This window comes from Notothenia rossii (assembly GCF_949606895.1).
Source record: "Notothenia rossii genome assembly, chromosome: 1".
NCBI lineage: Eukaryota > Metazoa > Chordata > Actinopteri > Perciformes > Nototheniidae > Notothenia > Notothenia rossii.
In genome coordinates this window covers 63,016,520-63,039,039 of record NC_136912.1, presented here as the reverse complement: position 1 = coordinate 63,039,039, position 22,520 = coordinate 63,016,520, and the positions used below count along the sequence as shown (strand labels likewise).

Genomic DNA, 22,520 nt, shown 5'->3' with positions numbered 1-22,520 from the left:
TACTTACTGGTGCTTGAAATTCAAATATTTTCTAAATATTCAATTCAGATAACAACATTTTTGTTTAAAACATTTGATAAACACATGTATATGAAAAAAAAAAGGTTTATTTATGTTCAATACAATGAATACAATACAATGCATATTTAGGTATTCAGGTAGCGCATCAAACCCTCTCTGATGTCAGTGCTCTCCTCCTCTGCACCTTGAGCCACTGCTACCCCAGGCTCTGCTGCTGCTGGTGCATTCCACCCATCATCATAGTCCTCTCCATGACTCTCGCAGAGGTTATGCAGAGCACAGCATGTCAGCACCATGGATTTCTCTCTTCTTTAGAGGTATACACACGCGGAATGTTGTGTCCTGTCTCTCCATCGCTGGCCGCAGTTTGTTGCACAGGTAGGTGTATGTTTCCTCAGACATCCTGAAGTTATCCACCCACTGAGTGTGTGTGAAAGATGGAACAATCAGAGACCATCACTCGGTAGCTCGGTCGAGCATCCAAACACATGGTCTGCGGTGACGTAACTTCTGAAATACACAAACAAAAGCATACATATTTTAATACGTAAAAGTGGTAGCTACAATTACTTAAATACTTGAAACACTTTGGTCGTATTGTGAGCATGAGCCTAAACACATGGCTAGTTAGCGAACGTTAGCTTACCGAGTAGCGTTGTCGTCTAGTCCTGTTGTAGTCTCTGCAGCGTTGTAGGACTTCCAAAACTCTCTCGTCAGCTTCTTCTGCATCTTGTCTTGCTATGCGCAGGCTACTTTGAAACATCACTTTCCTGCTTGCTGTGATCACTTTCCTTCTTGCTGTGATAACAAGCCACACACCAAGAAACAAGTAAACGATCGCTTCCACATCCTCCATTGTTGTGTGTGTTTTGTGAGTTGTGTTGCATTGAAGATGACGCCACTGCAGTTTTACCCATCGTCGCTCCGCCCAAAAAGCCCGCCAAAAAGCCGATCGCCCCGCCTACACTGCGTTGCTACCCCAGGTCCTAAACTGTAATGGAAATGCGCCACGTCCTCGGACGGCCAGCGAGGCAGCCCGAGGCCTGAGCGAGGACGCTTAGGGACGCTTAAACGGGGCTACCCCGCTGCAGTGGAAATGTGCCATAAGGCTATCGCTATTGGGTTAAGGGCGAAGCAGGATGTAGTCTACCCCCACTGGTCCGTCCGTTACCAGAAGCACGAAACACACCTACTCAGTTAATAACCCATGTCCATTTCGCCATGCGTAATGGAGCATCACATTCCCAGGGAATATAGCATTTAAAAAATGAATATTCTCCATCAGGGAACGAAGGCAGGCTTAACTAGGCTACCTGTCGTTTATAAAAAGTAGAGACCAACTCTCACTTGTTAAAAACGATCAAGAGAGGGGGGAAAAGGGCAGCTTTCTAAGTGCCGACAGGCAGGAGAGAGGGCACGCAATTGAGACCCATTACTCATTCTGGCAGGCTATTCAGTACTGAATGTGTCAGAGAGGAATGGGAGACATCCCTCAAATAAAAACGAATAAAAGAACAGGGTGAAGACCAAGATGCAGCAGTGCAAATGTCTTCCACTGTCATTCCTCTGTGCAAAGCCGTAGAGGTTGAAATTCCCCTGGTGCTGTGCGCTTTAATGTTCTCCGGGGGATCCACCCCAGAGGAGACATACGCCTGTGACACAGCCTCACACAGCCAGTGTGACAGGCGTTGTGCAGACAGAGGCTGCCCTATTGAGCGCTCTCTGTAATGCACAAACAGACGAGCTGCGTAAAGCAGCCGTGCGTGCAATATAGCATGACAGCGTGCGCACGGGACAGAGGAAATGAGATGTGGCTTCTTCCTCTGATGTGTGAGGAGGAGGAAAGAAGCCATCCAAAGGTATCACTCTCGATCTAAAAAAGCTTGTGATAACCTTTGGCATAAAAACCGGGTTAGGGCGCAAAACAGCTGAGCTGCCATCTCCTTGGATCCGGAGACATGATGGAGCCACAGAGAGAGCAGACAAATCACTCACCCTTTTAGCTGATGTCAGAGCCACGAGCAGAGCTACTTTGGCTGACAAAAACTTCAGGGGAACCTGATCTAAAGGTTCAAATGGAGCTTTACTCAGTGCGCGTAACACTAAAGCCAAATCCCATTGAGGCGCCAAAGCGCGTGACACAGGTCTGAGTCTCTGTGCTCCCTGTAGAAAACTTTTTGTCAGAGGGTGACTAAACACCGTGCTGATCCCAAAACCTACACTCTAAAAAATGCTGGGTTATTTCTATAAACACATTGCTGGGTTGATTTGGCTGGCTCATAATTATGGGTTATTTGGGTACTGTAAACACACTGGTGGGTTGTTCATGCTGGGTCAAAGGGGTTATTAAGGCTTCAATTGCAGTTGAACACCTGCCTGGGTTATTTTTAACCTAGAGGTTGCTTTATTCATTTCCTCCCTTCTGAATCATTCTGGAACCATCTTTTTGTCATTTCTCAAATCAAAACACACTGAAAAAACTGATTATGACCCCTTTTAGATGTTACATGTTTTAATCTAGCCTTTTTTAATAGATTTGAATGTGTTATTGCATCCTTCTTATCTTTTTTAATTAATCTTAACATATATTGTCACTGTTTAAAATTAGCTCATTTCATTCATTTAAAAGTAGCTTAATTAGAAAAAAATATGTAGAATTTAATTACCACATATACTGTCTTGTCTGCGCATGTGCATACACAAGCAGCCCGCCACTTTTCCCTCCATTTTCCATTCGGAATCGGAAGGACCGGACTGCCTGCGTAGCTCCGCTGTCGTGAGGTGAACGTTCTCAACGGCTCTCCGTTTTAAGTAAGTAGCTCATTTATAGCCTTGGGTGTATTATATTATACTTAAACAGGTAGCTTTATAGCTAACATTAACTCTATCGACTGTGTGTTTTTGATAGATTAACATTAGCAACCGTTAACGTAGGCCTACAGCAGCTAGCTAACTGTTAGCCTACTGTTAACCTAGCTTAGTTGTGTAATAATGTTTAAGTACAGGGCTGCCAACACTCACGCATTGAGCGTGAGAGTCACGCAATTAACTCATATCTCACGCACTCCCGCCACACATGCCTTTCCTCACGCTAAGTTTTCGCCCAAAATAAATGTATATAAATATAAAAATAAAGTGAAGGAACAGCAAACTGAGCGGTCTACGAAATGAGACGGTCTTCTGGCTTAGTTCAGTAAAGTTGGAACGATATTGGGAGATTCTGATTTCACGGATCAATAACTCATGAACAAAACGTTATTCAGACACAAATGACATCTCCTAAGTGCCTTGGTAAGGTTGACAACGAACTAATCACATTTTGATAAATAAAAGCCAATATGCGCCGTCCTCCGAGTTGGACATATTACATTGGTCTCTATCTGCAGCCGGAGAAGAAACGAGTGCTCAGGGACCGTTTGCAAAGTGCAACTCCGAAAAAAGAGAATACAATAATATTCAATCACTATTATACAGCTTATTACTACCAAACTCACTACACACATCAATAGTCTCCTGGTGGTCATACCCTGGTGGCAAGGAGTTTGAAAGAATATGCTTTTGAATAATTTTGGGCAATATTTATAATGTAAAATCTTCAATAAATATGGCATCATCTTAAATAACTTTACTATTATACATTATATTTCTACCAAACTCACTATTTGCATTGTTATTGTTAGCATCTGGTTAGCTAGCTGTGCTAACGGATATTAAAAGCTGTTTCTAAAACAAGGAAAGGGAGAGCTCTGTCCTGTCAGACTGAGAGATAACAGCTCAGTGAGGTAAGGGACTCTCTGTTTAGAACTTTAGTCTAGTTATCTCAGTGGGTCTCAAACGTTTTGGTCACCATTTATGAGAATAAATGAAAAACAGTTATGACATAGGCTACTATATGACAGTAAAACAAGAATACAGTTTAAAAGATGAGTGATTCTAAAATATCCATAAAGAAAAAGAAAATCTGTTTACCATATTTTCATTTTGCTCTCAAAGTGCACCAGGTTGATGCATTTAACTTCAATATAAAAAAAAAAAGAAAATCTTCCCGGGGGAGCATACCCCCGGCCGGACCCCATTAGAGGAGGTGAGGACTCCCCCCCCCCCCCCCCCCCCCCACTTATAAAATAGCACTTTACCTCTGCTTAAACCTATATGCCATTTTATATGCTGTGAGCTGATTGTCGAGCCTTCATTGTAAGAGTCGCGGGTACACTGTGTATGTGCGTATTCCACTGTAGCGCCCGGTACATTAATGGGAAACCCTAGTTTGTACATGTTCAATACATTTGTAACACTATACACATGAACATTTCTTTTTTCGGTTCACCAAAAAAAAAATCTCACTCCAAGCTGAACTCAAATGTTGGCAGCCCTGTTTAAGTAACCTATTTTAAGTGTAACATGCATCATTAACATTATAAGATAACTTGATACTGCTTTCAAATTAAATATGTGATAAATTCAATCTTTGTCTTGTTAGACTTTCTTATTAGTTTGTGGCTAATACAAGTTGAATGTTAACTGCCTGTTACCAGTGGCGGCCGGCCCATAGGGTTGCTAGGGGCGCCGCCCCACCTCTTCCCACATACAAAACAAAATATCAAATTAATTAATTAATTTAAAAAATGTTATATTTCAAAAATATATATATATATATATTTTTTTTTAATGAACAAGGTAAATATCATACAATTGGTATCAGTAACATGTATAATCTACAATAAAATCTTGTTTAAAATTGTGTTACGATGTCTAAAGTTACTGATAAGTCACATGTTTCCTGCCTGGCCTTGCCCTTGGCATTAGTTTATCATTACGGGGCGCTGCCCCCGAGCCAAACAGCAGCAACCAGCACGTTGCAAAAGTCTCAATAGTAAACTGTGCCGCCGAAACATAATTTCAGCCAATCAGCGCCGTCAAATATTTTGGTCACGAGGGCGCTCACGTTGGTGCCCACGTTGGTGCCCACGTTGGTGCCCACGTTGGTTACGTGCGTTGACGTGAGTTGTTTTTTAGACTCGTGAGGAACTGGGGTAGTATCTATAGCAGACCTGGGCACTGTACGGCCCCCGGGCCACATACGGCCCTTTGGTTGACTCTGACCGGCCCGTGTAAGGTTAATTGGAAATGACAAAATAAACATATTTTCTAATTTTACCTCATGCATGGACTAAAGCTGCAATGCTTTTATTTTGAAGTTGTTTTTTTTTCACGTACATAATGACGCAATACGTCAAATCAAGACGTGCGCGTTATTGGATAATTGTCACAAGACGACTTTAGCGCTCAAAAATGTCAGCTGATGCTAAAAAAAGAAAGGTAGATGCCGAATGTAGGGTTTTCAACAAAAATTGGACTGCTAAGTATTTATTTACTGAAGTCGGAGGTAAAGCCGTGTGTTTAGTTTGCGGGGAGCAGATCGCCGTGTTCAAGGACTACAATTTGAGTCGGCATTACGAGACGAAACACGCGGAGAAATACAAAAACTTGACTGATGCTGAAAGGGCGCGCACATCGAAGGCTTTGCTAGCTAAGCTGCAAAAGCAGCAAGGCTTTTTTACCGAGCTTCACACATCCAAGGATGCAGCAACCAAGACCAGCTTCGTGATATCCCACAAAATAGCTAAACACAGTAAGCCATTCTCAGAGGGGGAGTTTGTCAAAGAGGGCTTAGTGGACTCTGCAGCACTAATATGCCCTGAAAAAAAAGAAGCCTTTGAGCAAGTCCCGCTGTCCAGGCGAACCGTGACGAGAAGGATCGAGGACATTGCGGGGAATCTGGAGCTTCAGCTGCAACATGAAGTGGCAAGTTTTGACTTTATCTCCTTGGCTTTGGACGAGAGCTGTGATGTCCGCGACACAGCGCAGTTACTCGTATTTGTCCGTGGGATAACGCCGGACTTCAAGATTACGGAGGAGCTGGCAGCAATGCGGCCGATGAAAGGGACGACGACAGGGAGCGATCTGTTCACGGAAGTAAATGCGTGCATGGACACGCTGGGACTGAAATGGGACAGACTGGCAGGTGTCACAACAGACGGTTGTCCAAATCTTACAGGTAAAAATGTTGGACTTTTGAAACGTATGCAAGATAAAGTGACTGAAATCGACGCAGATCAGAAATTGGTATTTTTGCATTGTATTATACACCAACATGTGTTGTGCAAGTCAGTGCTAAAAATTCACCATGTTATTGATGTTGTTACTAAAATAGTAAACTTCATCAGGGCACGGGCATTGAATCACAGACAGTTTGTTGCACTTTTGGAGGAGCATGAGACTGAGCATAGTGACATCGGCTACCACACAGCTGTCAGATGGCTCAGCCTGGGCAAAGTGCTAAAAAGAATTTGGGACCTGAAAGCAGAGATTCAAGAGTTTTGTGAGAAGAAAGGCAAAGACATCCCAGAGCTCTCAGACGAGGACTGGATGGCAGATTTTGCATTTGCTGTTGATGTGACTGCACTGATGAATGAACTGAACACCAAACTGCAAGGCAAGGGCCTTTTTGTTCATGAAATGCACAGCCTGGTGAAGGCTTTCATGAGAAAGATGCAGTTTCTTTCAAGCCAACTGGAGAGCAACACTCTCACTCACATGCAAACCCTGAAAGAAGTCACACCATCAGCTGATCACCTCCGCAGGTACTCATCCATGTTAGGAGCATTGCATGGTGAGTTTTCAAGGCGATTTGAAGATCTCCGAACAATCGAGGATGAAATGCTCATGATTTCCTCTCCCTTTACCTGCAGTATGGATAATGCACCCAGTGATGTTCAGCTGGAACTCATTGACCTGCAGTCTGATGCAGTACTGGCAGAGCGCTTTAAGTCAGGATCTCTGCTGGATTTCTACTCTTCTCTCGAGGAGGAGAACTTTCCAAACATGAGGAGACATGCTCAGAAGATGTTGGTTCTCTTTGGCTCTACCTACATATGTGAACAAACATTTTCAAAGATGAAGTTTATGAAATCCAGGTATAGATCCTCTCTCACTGATGATCATCTGTCAGCTGTGCTTCGCATCTCCACCTCAGACATTCAACCTGACTTCGATGCACTCGTTAAAGCCCAGCAGAGACTAGATTTCTCTCACTGAACAAGAAAAAAGAACTTAAAAACACCAAATGAGGTGGTTAGACTACAAATGTAGGCATGTAAAGGAACCAACTAGCAGTGAACTGGGACACTTTCTTTGGAAGCCTTTTCTCAAAATCACAGTTCAGTGATGTTCAGTGACAGTTCAATATGATGTATCTTGCTGAATGTTTGGAGCACAAAGACAATGTTGTGATGTCTTAAGAATGCTAAGAACCTTTACACAACTTTCCAACAGTATATGAAACTCAAAATGTGTTTTGTAGTGAATGCGACTGAAAATGTTCACTAATATGAGTCAGAAATGGTGAAAAACGTTCACATTTTGTTTACCATTGTTTTGGGAAATTTGATTGAATAAATTACATTTTTTGTAAGGCAACCTCACTTTTTCATTGCTCAACTATAACATATACTCTTACCAGCTTGTCAAAACAATGCTATTTACTGCTTTTTATAAAGAAATACAATTAATATTATGCAGAATTGAGTTCAGCCTTTTGGCCCGGCCCTCCACAATATTTTTTGTTTCTCATGTGGCCCCATGGAAAAAATAATTGCCCACCCCTGATCTATAGTAACGCATTGTAGGCGGAGCCGTGACGTCATCTTCAATGAGCTCCCCAGAAAAACAACAAAGCTGTTAGCTCTTAGCACTCAGAGCTCAGAGCTTTTCATATCTGTTCAGAAACTAGACAAAAGTTAAACAAGTACAAACCACATACTGTCTGTTTCATGGCGAATACAGTCGCTGGTTTATTTATGTCTGTATAGGCCGTTGTTGTGAGTGTCGACGGTCGGAGCATTTACAACGTTAGCTTAGCCAAATCTCCATTAGAAAACACGCATTTTAAAAGGTTTTTCGCCTGCCGTCTGTCTGTAGACTTGTCAAAGCCTTAATTCATGGTTTTTACTATCCGGTATCAGTATGTTGTTACTTCGGCATCATTTTGAAACGTGTATTACAATTAAATCACGGTCAAATATGTTCTTGTTATAGTTGTAGCCCCCTTGACAGCGATTCTCTCTCTAGTTTAGCATACTCAGCCCGACTCAGCCTGGTTGTTCCTGGCCCTAGAACCACGATTTTATGGGGCCATTACATCACCAGAAGTCCCAATTTAAGGGGTCATTTCTCCCAAAAAGAAATTTTACTCACTATATCAACAGCCCCACCAAAAATATTTTCCACCAGCCGCCACTGCCTGTTACTATGCTTTTTTTTGTAGCTTCACCTTCCCCGCTGCCCTGGCTTATACACTCGCCATTCCTACTGTGTTCCTCACTGGCTGTCTCGGACGGAGCCGCTCTCCGAAACGGAGCCCAAACTCAGGAGGTGGACAGTCATTCAACTCCAACGCTTCCTGAAAGAAAACGGCATCCACTTGCACCAAAATGACAGCAAGGCTAGACTGTTCAACCTCTACAAAGCCTACAGCAGCACAACGGCAAGAACAATGAGACACACAGCTCTTCCTGCTCCAGAGCCAACCACCGCGCGGCGCGCGCGCACCACGTGTCGTGACGTCACAGGCCTCCGTCCTCCTCCACGGACACAGCCCGACTCACCAGTACCCCCTGGTGGGGGCCAGGTCGTATTGCCCTCTGTGCCTGCTCTCTCTGTGTCTGACATGTCGCAGCTCATGTCAACCTTTCTCTCATCCCTGTGCTCACAGGCTTCACGAAATCCCCTTGTACATACATCCCTCCATCCCTAGCTGCCGCCTCATGCACATCTGATCTTTCTGCGGCGGCGCTCATGCCAGGAGCGCCCGCCCTCACAACCCAACTACACCAGCAGATTGACTAGCATGGCACCTCAGCACACCCGTCAAGATAAGCAACTTAGCTACCGCCTCAGTGAATCATCCAGATAGTGTGTTTACTTTCTCACCAATGGCTTCACCCATGGTTTCCACCCAGGCATAGCAATACTGCCCGACACATCTCACATCTTCCACAACCTTCAGTCCGCTTTAACAGAACCTCACACCTTCAACACCTTACTGGCCAAAGAAGTCAAAGAAGGATTCATGATATCCCATTTGATAGTCCCCCCTTTCCAGTGTCTGCATCAGTCCAGTAGGAATAGCTACTCGGAAATACTCCGGGAAAAGAGGCTCATAATAGACCTGTCTTGCTTTTAATCCGACTCTTTTGGGGGCCCGTAATCAGCCCACGCAGATCATGCCGGAAACGGAACCCCCACTCTGAGTCTCCCACTGCACGGACCACAGCTCGTCCTCCCAGATCATCCCTTCACCCCCCTCATATCATTCACATGTTACTTCAATAAACTTACAAACATCACACTGTTGTGGCGTGGTTCCTGCTAGTGAATATATTGTATATATATATTTGTGATTTTTTTCTACAAAACATCTGACAGTTAATGTAAACTTGGGCTTTTGCAAAGTAAAATTACATGTTTTCTTTGTGTTTTACATGTAAATGGTTTTAGATTTTGTGAAGTTTGCTGACAACACGACCGTCATCGGCCTGATCACCGACGGCGACGAGACAGCGTACAGAGAGGAGGTCGAAAACCTGACATCTTGGTGCCAGGATAACAACCTCCATCTCAACGTCAGCAAAACCAAGGAACTGATTGTGGATTACTATGAGGTGTGATTTGTGCCAAAGAACAGATAACTAAGCTGACTGAGCGGAGAACGTGTCAACGTGCGCCAACGCCTCCATCAATTTTGAATTGTTGACGTAGAATATAGGCGACGTCACGGCGACGTATCATAGGTGCGCTCAAAGTACGCGCTCACGTGGCGGCGGCTACAAGGTGTGATTTGTGCCAAAGAACAGATGACCAAGCTAACTGAGCGGAGAACTAACGTGTGAACGTGCGCCAATGCTTCCATCAATTTTGAATGGGTTGACGTAGAATACAGGTGAATGTCAGACGTCTATGGGCTCAGAACAATCTCATAATACACACATGCACACAGAAGGATTCACACTTGTATTTCCGGATCCACACTTGTGTTTTTCAATGCACACACAAATGTGTTCCGTTTCATATACATGTAAATAAAATCCAAATACAGAAAAAAGTTTTACATATGTATTTTTGATCCTCACATATTTGTTTTCCGTTTAAATCCCCTGAACCTGCAAACACAAACCGCTTCCTGTGCACGGATCGCTGTGCATTCATGTGTGGGTTTTTTGAGACTCCCCTGACAGTCACCCGATTCGTACTGGTAATTTGTTCTATCTATAGCCAATCAGATGTCTCCTTCATTCTAAGCCAATCACATGAGCGTGCCCCCACGAGGGTATGATTTGTTGCGAAATATGTGAGGATCAAAAATACATCTATAAAACTTTTTTCTGTATTTGGATTTTATTGACATGTATATGAAACGGAACACATTTGTGTGTGCATTGAAATACAAGTGTGGATCCTTTTGCGGATCAGGAAATACAAGTGTGAATCCTTCTGTGTGCATGTGTGTATTATGAGACTGTTCTGAGCCCATAGACGTCAGACGTCACGGCGACATATCATAGTTGCCCTCAAAGTACGCGCTCAAAGTACGCGCTCACGTGGCAGCGGCGTAGCTTAGAAAGCGCTATCTTAGATATGTGTGTTGATAACGTACGTGTGGATAAGCGCGTGAATAACGTACATCTCGCCTCCGTTAGCATTGTAGCCTATAGCATTATCCTATATTATATTTTTCTAATGATTCCGCTCCTACAGTTTGGAGAGTTTTACAGGTAGCCTACACTTTCTCATCGGCACTGTATTGGTATCAGAAGAGAGGGGAATAATAATTAATAATCATTAGTGTGAGAATATTTGCTGGTGTTGTACTCGAGGCCGGTCTCTAGACCACTTTTTAACGGTATTGGTCATCTTGTCTCGGAATCGACTGCATTTGGTTTCGTATTTTCTCTTTATCGGACCTTTCGGACTCGAGATTTTATGTCAAGACCGGTTAAGACCACGGCTGTGGCTGGGGATGTGGTGAGGTTCCGGAAACTAAATCCGGTTCCGATTTGGAACAAATAACAATTGTCCGGTACGGGGATTAATAAGAGTTGTGTCTAGCAGCTCTCTCTCTCTATCTCTCTCTCTTTTTTTTTCTCTCTCTCTGCTCGGGAACAGCTGATTGCTGCACGGCGATCAGCTGTCCCTCCCTCTCTCAAGGTGTGTGTGGGTGTGTCTGTGTGTTTCATTCACTGTCCCTCGGGTTGTGGAATGTTTCGATTGCCAGTTTGTGGCTTGTATGTCTTGTGAACGCAACGCTGGCATAATATGATGTGGCCTGCTGACATGCCTCTAATAAACACACAGGACTAAAATAATACGTTTTTAATTCAGCCCAGCTGATGCGGTGACTGCAGGCCAAATCCATTAATGTGGCATATTGAAGGTGTTCAAATTTGTACGTATGAGGCGGAGTGAGAACCACGCACCTGTCAGACTAGCGAATGGGCACATTTAAATTTCAGGAGAATAATGAAGATGTGATTGGTTGTTCCACTCTCCGTTTCTCACGAGACCAGCGCGCTGCTGTTTACATTAGTGTGGACTGGACCGACTGAAACTGACGGCAAGGTTAATTATTGTGGAAGGATGGACCCCCATCCTGCAACAAAAAAAGGCAGCGAAATGTGCTAAAATCAATGATTAATTCAGAACCCCCCGTATGGTATAGAATGACGAAGCTGAAAGTATGAGCACATTATGATGAGCCACATTTCTTTCTATATTGTAGCCTGATGTGCACATCGACTGTCAACAAAACAGTTTCTCAGTCCAATAGAGAGGCGAAGTCCCGCCCATCTACTTCCGACCCATGGGACCCCGGAAGCGGAAAATTATACATTGAAGTCAATGGAGAGAGAAAAGTCATCTTTCGATCCCGTTTGAATTGTGCCACGAATGACACATATGATGTTTGTCAAATTAAAAGAACATTTTGCAAGTCAAAAAAAAAAAATGTGTCGTAAAACTGTGAAGTTACACATTTGTTTGTGTGAAACCGCTCAGTGAACTACAGGTCTCTGGTCTCGCACACGCGTCACCATCACAAAGATGGCTGTCACGTTAGCAAATTTCACCTGTTTCTTTCAGAATGAGGCGAAAAAGTATAAAACGAGGTTAAAATCACTACAAGTCTCTGCATGTTGAGAGCTGTACATACACGAAAGGGGAGTTAGTCAGTTCTGTAAGAGCCAGCATGCGGGACCGGCTTTACAATGTTTCAGTGAGTAATATTAGTGCAATGTCAAAAAAATAAAAATGTGTTGTAAAACTGTGAAGTTACACATTTTTTTGTGTGAAACCGCTCAGTGAACTACAGGTCTCTGGTCTCGCACACGCGTCACCATCACAAAGATGGCCGTCACGTTAGCAAATTTCACCTGTTTCTTTCAGAATGAGGCGAAAAAGTATAAAACGAGGTGAAAATCACTACAAGTCTCTGCATGTTGAGAGCTGTACATACACGAAAGGGGAGTTAGTCAGTTCTGTAAAAGCCAGCATGCGGGACCGGCTTTACAAGGTTTCAGTGAGTAATATTAGTGCAATGTTTAACGTTAATGTCAGCTAGCTAACATTAGCTAACAAGGTACACTAACGTGTTTTGTTTTAGCAACTAGTTTTCTCCTTAAGAACTTTGTGGTCTCTGTGTATGCTGTGGATAAAATTAGTGTTCACAAGAACAAGATACACTCCCGTATTTTGTTTGAGTTGCTCTTCAGATTGAAGCGGCCAGTTTTATATCGACTATATGTGTGATCTCCTTTTTACATCTCGTTGTGTCATTTGAGTTTATTTGCTGTGTGTAGATTCAATGATTTTGGTTATCTTGTCAATTTGTTTGGTTATCTAGGCACAGCTGTGCGTGACTCCCTCTGGTACACTGGTATGTGTTTACCTAATGTAGAGAGCATTGATTAATTAATAAACTACACACTGACTCTAGATCCTGACCAAATCCTTTTTTGTTGATTAAATGTTTTCAAAAATGTATTGTATATTATATAACAGCTGCACATCACAGGCCGGAGTCTCTGCTACTGTGGACCACGAAGGAGGCGATCATCATCCCCATCCCCAAAGACCCTGCATGGCATGGAAATCTCTTCCTCCTGGAACAATTCTACACCCAGCATATGCTCCCTGTGTTGGCAAGTAGAGAGGAGGACATTTAAATAAACATACTCTTAACACCCTCGGACTCTGCGTTCTGTTTCGTATTTGTGATGGGGTGTTATGCAGAGGGGAGGAAAACAGGACACAGCAGATTGGGATTATGGTGGAGATGCTGAGCAGTTATTTAATTGTTGCATGTAATTATTATTATACTGCGTGCTTCTTAGTTATTCCATCTTTTGCTGTAACATGGATCTTTATGTTACTCTATATTTACTTGTTATCTACCACACTTCCTTATACATCATACACCATCATTATTCATGATGTATATAGGATATATATATTTGTATACATATCTGTAAATTGTATAATTTTATTTTTCGTATTTGGGATTTCTCTTTTGTCCACTCAAATACACTTGGCCCTTTCTCTTTTCCATGTGGAAAATGGCAGCTGCATATTCTGCTTTTCTCATCTGGCTCCCTGTCTGCTCGTCTACAATGAGAAAATTATATAATTAATTACTAATAATAATTTAAACCTGTTATTACCAATATTTCACAAATTCTTCATGTAAACTTAAGAGCACAGCTGTATGTTGAGTATGTCAACTTTGCTTGGTTCATCTTACTTGGGGGCAGCTACATGGACGTCGGTGCAGTCCACAATCATTTTGCAGTTGAAGGCAGAATGAATTTATTATTGACTCAGAATGAAGCACAACTTCATGCCATACAATACATTGACTTTATTTGTAATTGTGTAAAAAAATATGAGCATTTATTAGCAAGCAGGACCTGCAGGAACAGAGAATGGTGATGGATGGAGCTGGGAAGAGAGAAGAATAAAGAAAACAGATCAACTTTATTATCGGATATTAAAAATTCAATTTCAAAACAAGTTGCCGCTCCTAGTTTTCTAGTATGTAAAGATGATTTCACATGACCAATGCAACATATCACACTCAATACATGTGTGTCTCTGGGGGGTGCATTGTGCCTTTGATGTATATAAATAATATACCATAACCAAATACTATTACGTACAGTGGAAATCAGGTTGCCAGAGCAGGTCAGTCCAGTGTGCATGTTCCTCAGGGTCTCAGCAGTTACAGGTGAGGTAAAGAAAATAAAAGAGAAAAAGGTCAGTAACAACACTTTAAAGTAACAACACTGAATAATTATCTCTTTTAATAATTTTCTCTCAGTAATCACTCAACTACTGTCTTTCCAACAAACAGATTGACTCACTCTCACTATCATCACAATGAAACACGTCCAGAAGAATGTCATGCAAAGCTGCCTGCCCACCTTCCTTCCTTCGACTCTCCCTGAACTGCCTAATCTTTTAATGTTCAATGTTAACCATTTGTGCAGATAGCATTAAGTAGAAAAGATCGCTGATGCTAATGTGGCATTAGCCTACCTCCCGCCCCCTTAGCACCTGGTGGAGGGGGCGATAGGCTACTCTTCAAATGTTTCACAAAATACTTACCATCATGACTACTCTTACTGTTTAACATTTTGGTTTACTTCATGTTAAGGCTAATACAAATGACAAGGCTAAGCAATGCAGAGCTCTCAAGTCTCAAGCATTTGGCGTGAGACACATGCATTTCACTCCATTCACACGCTCACACGCCACACCTTGTATTTCTCACGCAGAGATTTCTTTCCAGGTTACCGCCCACCAAGTTGCGCCGCAATTTTGTACTAGGCTTGTTTGAGACGCGTGCACTCCACTAGCACACCCCCCCCCCCCCCCCCCCCCCGTTGACATTCGCGATACAGAGGGCTTCATGGGAACTTTGAGGGGAGCCAGAAGTTGGAGTACCAAACACCGCTGCCAAAATCTCACTCTGAACTCTGTTCAAAACTTGAGAGCCCTGGTAATGTAATGTAATGTGTTGGAGATTTGGAGGATGTTTAAAACCAACCTCGTCTCCGCGTGTCGTTTGATAAACTGGGTAAATTCGTAAAAAGGAAGGGATTAAGAAACACCAGAATGCAAGTGAAACAATAATCTTGTTTTAATGATACAAGGTAACAATACAAATACAAAGGAATCACGAAGCACTCTGCAGAGTACTCCGGGCTCAGGTTCTACCACGTGTGAGACAGGTCTCAGGAACGGCCGGTCAAAAACAAGAGCGCGAACCAAAGGAAAACACAGGCTTTCATACTAAAACACAGGAGGAGGTGTGTGCGTGCTTTCCCCCAGAGGTCATCTTATTGGGAGAGACCAACACATGGCCTGTCGCACCCAATCAGTGCGACACAGCAGAAGAAACCCGGAAACAAAAAGTCTCTTTCAGTTTGACGAAGACCAGACACCTTTTGGTGTCTGGTACGAACCTGCTCTAAACAACAAGTTTCCTTATCTTATTTCACATCTTGTAGCCAGCACACACACATCCCCTTTATGGCCCTTTGTCCATCTTCCCGCCTCAGGCTGCCACACACAAGTTAAAAGTATGTTTTAAGATATAGTTGTTATAGTTGGCTAAATATACGTAATACATGTTAATTACTTTCATATCAATAATAACGAGGAACACATTACCTATGCTCTTAAGCAGTATTAGAGATGCTTTTCAAATAGTCAAACTTCACACAGGCCTAATATAGAGAACACACTCATTTGTCCTACCGCCTTTCCATTTGTTTGAGCTATCGTTCACATCTTTACTTCAATTAAAAAGGTTTCACATTGTATATTTCCAGCTTCCTTTACACATACTGTTATTATTCATACAAAGTAACTAACCACACACATCTATTGAAAACAAGTAGATTTCCCTGATAATTGACATGCTGAAAATGCTCTCTCGTCCCTATCATAAAAGCTGCTTCCATTTCATAGAGTAATAAAACATGTTTAAGCTAATTTCTCCACAATGTTTGTAGCCATTTAGTACCCACACATGAAAGAATAAGAACAGAGGTATAGTTGAACAGTAATCATGCAGCACATATATTTACTGCAATGAAAACACACATATTTGCCCCAAGCATGTGTAACGCACCCCCTTCTTTTACGAGGGAAACATTCCAGAGTCTTGGAGCTATCTCCAAATTAGGATGTCCCCTGCTCCCATCCTTCTCTAAACACAAAGACTTCACCTCAATATATTGGGGAGGGAAAATATACTTTGTCCCTTCAAATTTAACACACATGAATATATATAAGGTGACATTAAAATGAATATACCAGATTTAACTTTCCTGCCATAACACGTTACTTTAATCCTTCAAATAATTCAAATAATCCTTCAATTGCTAACTTACATGCTCGCTACTAGCTAGGTAGCTAACTTGACTATGTTCCATGCAAAACATGTATATTACCTGATATGTTTGGTCCAACGAATCCTGGTCCTTTCATCAGACGGGAAGCGATAGAACGAGCAAGTGGTATGATCACTTTTGTGATTACAACCTGGTACAAAGCACACAGGAATCTTGTAAAAGTGAATTTATTGGAGCAATCTCTTATATTTATTGGAGGGAATAAATCAGTCTTCTTCTTCTTCTTTGCTTTAATTGCGAGATCTTCTTCTTCTTCTTTGCTTTGGGAGTCGCAACCTATGGTCGCAACCAGCGCCATATAGACTGAGAGTTACGTCATCTCCGTTCACTCCAATGGACCACTTTTTTACAGCAATGGCGGATCGTGGAGCCTCTCAATCGTTCCCCGGAAGTTAGCGCCAAGGCTAGCAGAGCTGTAGAGTTGCAGCATAATAGACCGTTCGTGACGGACTTTTAAAGGTAAGAAGAAGTTTAAAGATTTATATTTGCGGATATTATCAGTACATCTGATTCAAATTAACATGTGTATTAAAGGATGTCAGTGGATTATCCTTAAATTAGTAGATTTCGGGAACGTTTACAGATAACAGATTAAGCTATGATACCGGATCAAGTTAGCAACACACGTTGAACAGCCTTTTAATTGTAAATTCCGTCCTCTGAATGTCATTTCGTCCAACGTTGTTGAATTAGAGAAGAGGGGCTTCTAAACAGGATTGTATTTGGGGGTGGAGGGAGTTAAATATTAGATAAATATAACTTTGGTGCTTGTAAGCAGAGCTGTCAAGTCTCACGCAGTAGGCGTGAGACACACGCATTTCACTACATTCACACGCTCACACGCCACACCTTGTATTTCTCCCGCAGAGATTTCTTTCCAGGTTGCGCCGCAATTTTGTAAACAAACCAGGCCTGTTTGAGACGCGTGCACTCCACTAGCACCCCCCCCCCCCGTTGACATTCGCGGTACAGAGGGCTTCATGGGAACTTTGAGGGGAGCCAGAATTTGGAGTACCAAACAAACACCGCTGCCAAAATCTCACTCTGAACTATGTTCAAAACTTGAGAGCCCTGGTGTAAGAGTGAGTGTTTTTAGCAGAGCCATGTTGTGTCCTTGTGATTATGTTGATTATTACCTGTCTGTATAATGTTGCAGCTCAGCTGATTTTGGATTGATGGCAAAGGGAGAGGGACTTAAGTGGGAGTGAAAACACTAGGTAAGTTTAATACTACTGTTTTATATAAGTAAGCATACTAAACATGTATTCTATCACTGTATTATATGTATTATAAGTCATCTTGTTAGTAACCTGCTGTATGGCAGGTGGAGGGGCAGTGATGTTACAGGTGGAGGAGCAAAACTGCAAGACTGCAAACTCACAAGACAGAGAAATCAAAGTTTGTTTTCCAGAGAAGAGGTTGATTTCACTTCAATTTTTTATTTCATATTTTCTAAAGATGTGGAAATGGCAAAAAAAACAACCTGAGAGCTGTAACCAAGACAACTGTAACAACATGAGTAGAGAGCCACCAAGGTTTTTCAAGTCCCTCTCTTACTCCATTTTGCCAACCCAAACTTCCAGGTACATGACGGGACACCTTGCTTGTTTTTGTTGTTTGCGCTCCTCTGGCTGGGTGCTGGCAGGTGGAGGGCAGTGATGTTGGCAGGTGGAGGGGCAGTGATGTTACGGGTGCAGGGGCAGTGATGTTAGCTGTTACACACCAGGCTCAAACTTAACACATTGCATCCTTCTTTGCAGTGTCCTTATTCCTGGAAGGGGAATCTGCAATTCCTGCAGAGTTTTGTAACCCGTTGGTCCGCACGCAAAGCAAATTTTTAAAGCCTTCTTAATTGTCTCATTGCTCCATTTCATCCCCTTTGTGGTGAGTCTGCCTAATGCCTTAAGTTGGTCTTTTGAAAACGTTTTCTTATATTTCTTGTCCCTAATTTTCATTGTTTTCTTGAGAGCTCCATTTTCCTTCCTGATTTTTCTTAGTGCAGCCTTTGCTTTTTTGGTGATTCCTTCTTGGCTCTTTAATTTTCTCTTTAATTTTTTTAATAGATCTGTTTGACTGGCTGCTGGTTCCCTCGTATGCTGACTGGCTGCTGGTTCCCTCGTATGCTGACTGGCTGCTGGTTCCCTTGTATGCTGACTGGCTGCTGGTTCCCTCGTATGCTGACTGGCTGCTGGTTCCCTTGTATGCTGACTGGCTGCTGGTTCCCTCGTATGCTGACTGGCTGCTGGTTCCCTCGTATGCTGACTGGCTGCTGGCTGAGTGGGTGGTGTCCGCCCTCCCTGTCTCTCCTCACTAGCCATGTCCTCTCTTTCTTCACCCTCACTTTCCTTTCTCTCAGTCTCCTCATCCCTTCTTCCCTCAATCTTTGAGACTAATGTAAGTAGAAGACATGGCACTGTATATTTTCGAACATTTAAAATATTATACCACTTAAAAATAAGAAATATTACTTTTGTTACTAAGAGTTCATACTTATTATACCTGTGTCACCTTTCACACTATAGCTGTGATCATGAGCTATGGGCTTTGTAGATACAGGTCCCGGGGTGAATCGTGGTGCAGGGGCCCTTCTCTTTTTGACCACAGGGCGATGCACGAAGATGGTGGGTACAGCCTCTGCTCTCAGCCTAGTCTTGCCCTTTTTTGTCTGCATCAAAATGTGCCTGCGGAGTGACTTGAGGTTACTTCACACACAGAACAACTCAGTTTTGTCTGCCCACATACATATTCCATAGTGGTTGAATACACAGTATTAGGAAACACTTTATACTTACTGGACATGTTATACTCATTACATACTGTATATAAAATATGACCAAGAATGTGAGTCAACTTTATAGAAATTCATATCACATCTGTTACTGATGCCATTTGTCATACTTTGTTAAACTCACAAATAATAAAGTTCCATAACTTCAGTTGGGAACAAAGACCACACCTTATCTCCCCAAGGCAATTTCCCATCCAATAGGTGTGCTATATAGGTGTGTATAACCCTTTCTCCTGTCTGTTACTCCCTCTTTCAGCACAAGAACCAGAGGGGGATTCAATGGAGCCTGAATACCTGCACTGAGACCCTCACCCTGGACCCTGGGTCTCAACTCTCAGTGTTTTTCAAGCCTTTCCCTGTTTTTTTGTATTAAACAAAACATTAAGCTTTCCCAATGGTGTGGTTTTCGTTTTGTGAAAAAGTGCAAATGCAGTGTTTGTATATAATTACCTCACATATTTTTTTGCTGTTTTTCAAGCCTTTCCCTGTTTTTTTGTATTAAACAAAACATTAAGCTTTCCCAATGGTGTGGTTTTCGTTTTGTGAAAAAGTGCAAATCCAGTGTTTGAATATAATAACCTCACATATTTTTTTGCTGTTGGTCGTGAAATTGCTCCTGCTGACTTGAGCCAGCCATTTTTTCCTCTGCTCTGTGTCAGTGGGGAAGCCGTACATTCGTACTCCTTTCTCGGAGCGACTTGAGCATCCCCAGGCAGCACAGCAAACCATGGTGGCGACTAGGAGGCAGCACAGCAAACCAGGACAACACGGAGGAAAAGGCACAGACAAACTGCATGATATGCTATTCAATGTTTATTGAATTCCATATATTTGCAATGGATGTTCCTAAAACAACACATTTAACATCATCATCATCATGCTGCTGCTGCTGCTGCTGCTAGTCCTTTGATAGTCACCTGTCGGTCTCCTGTCCTTTCTGAAAGCCATAAAGATGACATTAGTCATTTAGATAACTTGTGTCCTCAATTACCATGGGATTACTGAAACTACCATGAATTTAAGAAAATGATAGAAATTAATCTAATCTGAATTTTGAAGCATTCCTTTAGATCCCCTCCCTCTAAATATATCAATAAACATTAGAAAGTGATGCTCCTGACTACCATACAAGTTTAAGAAGATAATATTGGTTTTAAAGAATTCAAAGCTATAAATAAACAGCAACAGGCTCTTTAACCAAGGCACTGTTAGCCTAACATGTAAACTAGTTGTTCACACTAATCCGAATATTATCACTTAATATTAGCAAATTCTATTCTATTTTTTAAAACATATTGATGTAAATACATACACATATCGATTTGTTGTATAAATATTGCAAATCAAAATCTTTATTCACTAATAATTACCAAAAATCATAGTTCTATCTCCTGTTATCAATGCATTCACATTGCCCGCCATGAACTTCCGGGGAACGATCCTCGTCTGCATGAACCACGTGACGATAACCGTTTTTGGGCTTCCGTTGTTGTAACTCTTCTATCTATATGGCGCTGGTCGCAACCAGTCTTCTTCTTCTTCTTCTTCTTCTTCTCTTTAATGGCGAATCGCTTCCACATAGAGCATATATCGCCACCTACTGTTGAGTTATTAAATGTTCATACTAAATCATTGTCCTCAGACCAGTGGAATTTGAAGATCAGCTTGTTTGCTTCATTTCTTGATTTACTTTCGTATATTGACTTGAAATACATGTCCTTGACGTTGAGTTGTTCCAGTGCAGTTTTCAGAATGAGTCTTTGTCTGTTATAATCCGGGCAGCTTAAAAATACATGATGTATTGTCTCTGGTTGTTGGCAACCATCACAATTGCCATTTGGATGTTTTCCAATCAGATGCAGTGATGAGTTTAATCCTGAGTGTCCCAATTGTATCCTGCTGTTAATGCTCTGTTCTCTTCTACTACTCCCCCAAGTGCTTCCTGTTCCTACTTCCCTTTGTATCTGGTATAAATGTCTTCCTTTGGTGTTACTTTCCCATAGTTTTTGCCATTGTTGCTTGATAACCACTTTTGTAAGGATTTGACTTCTGCTCTACTGATGGGTACCATAATATCAATCTGGTTTGCTTGCAAACCACATTTTGCCAATTGATCCACTACTTCATTCCCTCTAATACCCACATGCGCTGGAACCCACACAAATTGCACAACAATTCCCAGATGAACTAACCTAAACATGATGTGTAAAATGTCATGTAAAATATCCTGACGACATTCTGAAGAGAAGTTGTTTATACTCTCCAGAGCTGCACTGGAGTCAGAGCAAATGACCACTCGCATTGGCTTTATTTCCTCTACCCACTGAAGTGCTCGAGAGATAGCCATCATCTCTACTGTATATACTGCAATGTGATCACTTGTACGCTTTCCCACTTTGACTTTTAACTCAGGAACATAAAATGCACAACTAGTTAGACCATTTTCTGGATTTTTGGATCCATCAGTAAATATTTTTATAAAGTGCCCATATTGTTCATGTAGAACAGTGTTCACATACGCCTGTACACTGATTTTGTTTTTCATTGATTGTAACCGTTTCAATAATGATAAATCTACTATAGGTTGAGGTAGCAACCATGGTGGAACAGCTGATAACAACACCGTCGGACTAATATTCCATTCTTTAACTTTGAATTCCTTACATATTTCCGAAACACAAACACAAAAACTTTCTTTTTTTATTTTGTTACTTTCCCAACTTGTTTGTACAGTTTGTTTAGTAGGGTGAGTATCTTTATGGCCCTGTAGATTTGCCCAGTAATTAACAATTAACTGTTTTCTCCTCAAAGAAATTGGTATTTCTCCGACCTCTACTGAAGTGCCAACACTGGTGTAGATCTGACTGCCCCACAGCATATCCTTAGTTCTTGTGCCTGGACTCTATCTAATTTTTGAGGAGAAGAATATGCAGCTGAACCATACACTATTAGTCCGTATTCTATGGCTGATGTTATTAAGGCTGTGTATACATTCCTCAAAGCAGCTTTATCAGCCCTCCACTTAGTGCCTGCCAAGCACCTCATAACATTTAAAACCCTTTCACATTTATCTACTACATTATCAATGTGAATACTTCCTCAAACTCAACAGCAATAAAACTGAACTCCTCCTCATCGGCTCCAAATCCACCCTCAGCAAAACCCCCAACCTGACACTCACC

General features: G+C 42.0%; 3 long non-coding RNA genes across 5 annotated transcripts; 1 reads left to right on the top strand and 2 right to left on the bottom strand.

Moving 5' to 3' along the window:
- Positions 1–89: 89 nt before the first annotated feature.
- LOC307030437 lies at positions 90–8,755 on the bottom strand. Its single transcript, XR_013805663.1, has 3 exons — positions 8,278–8,755; positions 668–819; positions 90–531 (listed from the first exon to the last, which is right to left on the bottom strand). It is a non-coding gene; the product is annotated as an uncharacterized lncRNA (long non-coding RNA).
- A 6,238-nt stretch (positions 8,756–14,993) lies between these two features.
- Positions 14,994–19,857, top strand: LOC307032927. Of its 3 annotated transcripts, XR_013806385.1 has the most exons (4): positions 14,994–17,009; positions 17,707–17,767; positions 18,311–18,434; positions 18,614–19,857. It is a non-coding gene; the product is annotated as an uncharacterized lncRNA (long non-coding RNA). The 3 variants fall into 3 exon arrangements; XR_013806386.1 differs by lacking the exons at positions 14,994–17,009; positions 17,707–17,767 and having other exon boundaries at positions 17,776–18,434; positions 18,614–19,171; positions 19,595–19,857; XR_013806387.1 differs by lacking the exons at positions 14,994–17,009; positions 17,707–17,767 and having other exon boundaries at positions 17,776–18,434.
- Positions 19,157–20,827, bottom strand: LOC307032976. The gene is made up of 2 exons (XR_013806394.1): positions 20,709–20,827; positions 19,157–20,275 (listed from the first exon to the last, which is right to left on the bottom strand). It is a non-coding gene; the product is annotated as an uncharacterized lncRNA (long non-coding RNA).
- Between the last annotated feature and the right edge of the window lie 1,693 nt (positions 20,828–22,520).